This window comes from Rutidosis leptorrhynchoides, chromosome 5 (assembly GCF_046630445.1).
Source record: "Rutidosis leptorrhynchoides isolate AG116_Rl617_1_P2 chromosome 5, CSIRO_AGI_Rlap_v1, whole genome shotgun sequence".
NCBI lineage: Eukaryota > Viridiplantae > Streptophyta > Magnoliopsida > Asterales > Asteraceae > Rutidosis > Rutidosis leptorrhynchoides.
Window position 1 is genome coordinate 268,819,919 of NC_092337.1, and position 6,913 is coordinate 268,826,831.

A 6,913-nucleotide genomic window follows, 5' to 3' on the forward strand; every position below is an offset into this window, starting at 1 on the left:
GTACCACAATCCTAATGCTCGAGACTAATATGTAAAAGTCAACAAAAGTCAATTTGACCCAAAATGACTACCAAAATCTATACATGATTATTATATAACTTAAATATAGTCGTTTTATATATATAAATATTTTTAACAGATTTTATTAGAGTAACTAATTTAATTCATAAAATTTTATATTAAAATTTATATAAAAAAATATACTTTTATATATCTTAAGTAATAAAATTTATAAAGTTCATTTAATATCATAAAAATATAATGATAGGTATTATTAATGTAATTATATTACATGTAGTAAAATATCTTTGTAGCACATATTTATTTGATAAAATAATATCGGTAATAACAATAATAAGTAAAAGTTGTATTATTTTGTAATAATAATTATTATTTTTCTACTAATAAAAATAACAATATTTATATTTACTAAAAATGATATCATGATAAAATGATATTTTCTATTAATAATAATAATAAAATGATATAAATAATGATATTTTATAATAACAATGATATAATAATTTTAGTAAAAATGATAGTTTCAATATTAATAATACATTTAATAATAATATATTTTATCTAAATCAATAACTTACAATATTTTTATTTCATCATGATACTTATACTCATTATTTCCTAATCGATTCGTTTAATAGCTTTTAGTTTTCTTTTAAATCACATTCATAATGATAACAATATTGGTCATAATAATTAAATGTTACTAATATTAATTCTAATAATAATAAATATTATAATGATATTACTAATGACTACCTTAATGATAAAAATAAAAATAATAATTATCATAATAATAATAATAATAATAATAATAATAATAATAATAATAATAATAATAATAATAATAATAATAATAATAATAATAAGAATAATAATAATAATGTTAATGTTAATAATAACGATAGTAATAAAAATGACAATTTTTAATGATAACATTTACAATGATAATAATAATAAGTATTATTATTATTATTTAATAAAAATTACGACGATCATAACGACGATAGTAATAATAATAATCATTTTAACAATAATACTAAAATTCAGTTGACTATAACTTCTAATCCGTTCATCGAAACCATTCGATATCTAAAGGAAAAGTTATTAATTTTTCGCCAGCTTTCCAACGACATGCATATCATATACCTTATCTCAGTAGCATAAGTATCTAATTCAGGATTTAACATAACCTATCTAACGACAATATCAAACGTACAAGCATGCATAATGCTATATACTCGAGCACTAGTCAGGGATACACTAATAATATATAAAAGTTAAGTTATGAGTGCTCACGTATCAATATTGAGATTCAATATTGCAGGAATGTACGTAGACGCAACAGAGATGATAAACACTAGTTTAACCTCGTAAACATACCCCCGAACATTACCCATAACCTCGATAGCTATAATCCATAATTTCGTTAGCTCTATCCCACTCAAAAAACCAGTTTTGAAAATCCATTTTAGATCACTCGAGCAGCCCTCCGTCGTGGTATTATATATGTATTACTAATAATATCGCTCCTAATAATACTAATACTAATAATAATAAGATTAATATTAATAATCTTAATAATAATAATATAAATAATAATAATAATAATATAAATATGTTTACGGATGAATGAAATAATGAAATATGAATCAAAATGAACCAGGCTCGTCGAATTTATGCACCTTTCCCCACCTAACCCCCCATGCGATCGCATGGGGTTTTAGGCTTCAAACCATGCGATCGCATGGGCCATGAAACCAACTCTGATTCGTTTTGTTTTTTCTTGCCGACACTCATTTAAATTATATAATATATATATTAATATATATTTAATCTAGGTAATTATTTATATAATATATTATATTTATTAGTATGGTAAGAATGTAATTTTTGTTCTAATGACATGGACGTTGTCACTTGACTCATGTCTTGGTTCCGGTTTCTCGAACGGATTTTTGTACACTCAGAAAACTAGCGTTTTACATTTCGTGGTATGCGCCTTTAACAAAAAAAAAATAGAGACTTAACTCACCAATAACTATATCACTCCAAGTGTAGCCTAATCATTCAAGTATTTTGGTCATTTGCATCTATAAATCAATGTCTCGCTGGTTATCAAAATATGTTATTTTAAATATGTATTTACTAATATAATATTTAGTTTTTCAAATACTAATTATATTTCAAAGTGTAACTTAAGATTGTTTACATAATAGGAGTTATTATATTATATGTCGTTTTCATTTTAAAACTTAACTAAATATAGTTCATTTATGTACTAGCGTTATTTTAACCTCTTAATGTCCTAATTGACAAATCTAAATATCAATCTAATCAATAAGCGAGCGTTACTATCGTTTGCTTAATTAATTTGAAATCAAAATATATCTAATATACGTAAACACGTTTTAAATACACATTGCAATTATTCATATATCTAACAACTAATATTCCAACTCACATTATTAAACAAATACAATAATAATCTAGTTCTATTATATCGAAAAACATTTTCGTACATTTGAAATTAAATCAATTGATTATTATGTAATTTAGTCTTCCACTAACTTTTGTCTAATTCTCGTTAAGTGACATATTGTTCTTATATGCAAATCACTTTGCCATTTTTTGAATACTGCTAAAAAGAAAGGTTTCCTAAATCCAAGTGGACCTCTCAACAAAGACTCATAATCATACAATGTAACTGATAAATCAAACATTTGATAATATCTTCTAATTCCATCGATAAACATATTGAAACAAATACGTTCATGTAAAGTATTATTCATCAAATACTTTGTTAACGTTCTCAAGTCATATAATAGACTTCATAACTTATTTTCATATCAATCAAACCGTTTAATGTTTTATTATTGTTTCCCAATTTGATATTCACACACACACACACATATATATATATATATATATATATATATATATATATATATATATATATATATATATATATATATATATATATATATATATATATATATATATATATATATATATATATATATATATATATATATTCTTGCATATTTATTTACACATAATTGTTCATAAATCGTTGGAATTTGGTCGAGGTTAAATGAATGTATGAACATAGTTTAAATTTTTGAGATTCCACATTACAGACTTTGCTTATCGTGTTGGAAATATATAAAGATCAAGTTTAAATTTGGTCGGAAATTTCTGGGTTATCACACCTTCCCTGCAAACCCGTTTTAGAATTGACATCAATAACTTCTCTAAAAAAGAAAACAATTCATTACGCTTAGCTTGGAATAGATATAAGGTGGTGCTTAAAAGATGTCCAAATCACTCATTAATTCGGGCATATATCATTTGCACACTTTACAAGAGTTTGACCAAAGATGATAAATCTCTCCTCGACGTGGCCTCGCAAGGAAATTTCATGATACAAACAACAGACGAAGCATGGAATCTCCTAGAAACGATTACATCACAACATGAAGACTGGTGTAATGAAGCCGCTAAGGAAAATAACATCTCCACTCAGACTCTGAAGGTATTAGAATACAGGTTAGGAAATCTCAACCTAGCGCTTCAAAGTTTTTCAATTCCTACACAAAGTTCCTAAACTACCAGAACCAAAACTTTTCTTTCCCCTACACAAACTCCCATACTCTAAGAAGATTTTAGCTGATTTTATGGCCAAGCAATACATTACGAACGTTCAAGTCATAAAATGCCAAAATAATTTTGAAGCTTTCATAAAAACTTTTGAAGAATTAATAACCAATCTAACAGCTAAAATTGAAATAGAGTATGAAGAGTTTGATGCTCTAGTCATAACTAGAGGAGGAAAAAAAACAACCATTAATATTTCCGCAAATCAAGAGGATATTTTCACACCAAACCTTTCCCGTACAGTATCCTGTGATTAATCCACCAAACCCCATGCTTTTCAAAACTTTATAGATTATCTCGCGAGCACGTATACCCTTTCCAGGAAGACTTATGAAGGAAAGGAAGGAAGCCCAGTTTTTGAAGTATTGAGATATTATCAATAACTTACATTTGAATGTATGACTAGTTGATGCTCTAGTTGAAATGCCAGTTTGCGCTAAGTTTTTCAAATAATTTCTTTCAAATAAGGAGAGATTAAGAGAGATAGTAGTTTGCCCTTTACTGAGGAGTGCTCATTAGTGTTACAACATGGTATTCCCCCAAATTTAGGAGATACAGGAAGATTTATTGTACCTTTCTACTTGAAAGATGACCAGATCAGTAATGCTTTGGCAGACTTGGGAGCCAGTGTGAACCTAATGCCTTACTCCATATTTCAAAAATTACGACTCAAAGATTTTTTACCAACCAGAATGACTATCCAACTTGCAGACAGATCAGTTTAAATCTCTCATGGCATAATTGGGGATGTCCTAGTCAGAGTGGATAAATTTGCATTTCCCGTAGATCTCATCATCATGGATATTGAGGAAGACACCAATGTCCCACTCATACTTGGTAGGCAATTGATGTGCAAAAGTGTGCAGTGCTTAATTTGTCTTTCAACTTTTAAATTTATATAACCTTTTAATTCACTTTGAACACCTAAACGAGCAACAAAACCCGATCATATGTAGTATCTCGAGTTATCGTCCCAAGAGAGCGTGGAAACAGTTTTAAATAGGTTTATTTATGTACTCTAATTCTTATTAAAGAACTAGAAATATATTTTTATGTTTTCGGTTGGTATTTAAGTTTGGAATACTATCTCTTAGGAAAGAGATAATAGAAGGTACGTTCTTAGTAAATTAAATAATAATATCTATGAAAAGATAGAATAGAGTTTTGATTTGAATAAACTATATAAAATAGAAGTGGTTACATGAATGAATATGTAACAACCCGACTTTTTTGACTTATATTTATACTTTAAACTTTCATGAATCTGCGTATATGTGTGCGCTGAGCTAGATTATATTCTGGAGTGATTATCCATGCTAATTACTCTTGTTATTACTTATAACGTGTCATTAAGTGATTGATTAATTAACTTGATCCTCGAATGCATTTACGATCGTTAGCGTCACTAGTCGGAAGGACTTAAATATTTGGATGACTTACAATTTAAAATAATAATAATTGAAATATTATTATTATTTTTATTTATTATTTATTAACAATAATTAATTAATTAATTAATTAATTAATTAATTACTTGTGCACACTAGCTCAATAATTGAACTTAGCATTTTATTTGAACTACAAGTATTATTAATTCATGGCCCAACCTAAATTAATTAGTAGAAAAGATGGAACATGGCTAACCCATTAAAATTTAGCCTTTTAAGCATAAAGCAACCCACCAACCATAATGTAAAAGTTGCCACTACATGTGTACTAGATTTCCAACATTTTTGTCCATTCACCAACACTACAAACCCCTCCCTCCCCTTATAAATTTTGGCCTAAATCACACTCTCATCATCATTTCATCATTTTTCAAGTTTCAAATTTTTCTTTATGGAAGTTTAAGCTCTAGTTTCATTCCTTTTCAATTTCTCGAAAAGCTTGTAAGTTTTCTTACTTTTTCTTGCTTATCTTCACTTTATTTATTACTTTTTAATTTCATAATCATCATCATCTTAGATCTAAGCTTTGTAGCTTATGGTCTCATGAATCTTTGTTAGATCTAAGCTTCCTAGCTTATGGTCTCATAAATCTTTGTTAGATCTAAGCTTTCTAGCTTATGGTCTCATGAATTTTGTTAGATCTAAGCTTTCTAGCTTATGGTCTCATGAATCTTGTTGGATCTAAGATTTATAGTTTATGGTCTCATAAATCTTAGTTAGATCTAAGCTTTCTAGCTTATGGTCCCATGAATCTTGTTAGATCTAACCTTTATATTTTATGGTTTCATGTATTTTGTATAGATCTAAGCTTTATAGCTTATGGTCTCATAAATCTTTGTTAGATCTAAGTTCTCTAACTTATGATCTCATAAAAAGTGATTCTTTGTTGGGAAAATGGAAGAAAGATACAATCTTTAGCACCTTAGTTGCAAAAGGTTGTAGCTTTCATCTACTTGAATATAAAGCTTGAGTCTTTATCATCTAAATGTGATAAAGAAGCAAACTTTAACATAAAGCTCAAGTCTTTATCATCTAAATGTGATAAAGAAGCAAACTTGAACATAAAATTTGAGTCTTTATCATCAAAATGTGATAAAGAAGAAAACTTGAACATAAAGCTTGAGTCTTTATCATCTACATGTGATAAAGGAGCAAACTTGAATATAAAGCTTGAGTCTTTATCATCTAAATATGATAAAGGAGCAAACTTGAACATAAAGCTTGAGTCTTTATCATCCAAATATGATAAAGGTGCAACCTTTGTAACCTTAGAAGCTTGAAACACTAAAAAGGTTGAAGCTTTTCTACTCCTACGTAGTAAAGATGCAATCTTGTTGAACATGAAAGCTTGGATTACTATAAAGGTTGAAGCTTTACTACTTCCATGTAATAAAGATGCAACCTTTGTCAACATGAGAGCTTTATACACCAAAAAGGGTGAAGCTATATTGCTTACATGCAATAAAAGTGCACCTTACTTGAGTCGGGAAGTGTCTAAACGCTCACAACAAATTGATCAGCCCATTATGATCAAAACAGCACACCTAAAGGTTCAAGGAGTTTAAGATTTTAACTCCTTAGGTTGTGTAGATGATTTTTCATATAGGCCTCATCACAATCCGTTGTACGGTTTGCGAATTACGCCTCCGACAAAACACTATGTTTTTCTTACAACGTGGTGAAAATTCTGACCCACTCACAGTTTGACCAATGCCACGATCAAACGACATTGAGTTAAGGTCTGATTTTTGGATAACGGCAAGAGGACTCACAAACGGAGCCTTGGCCGC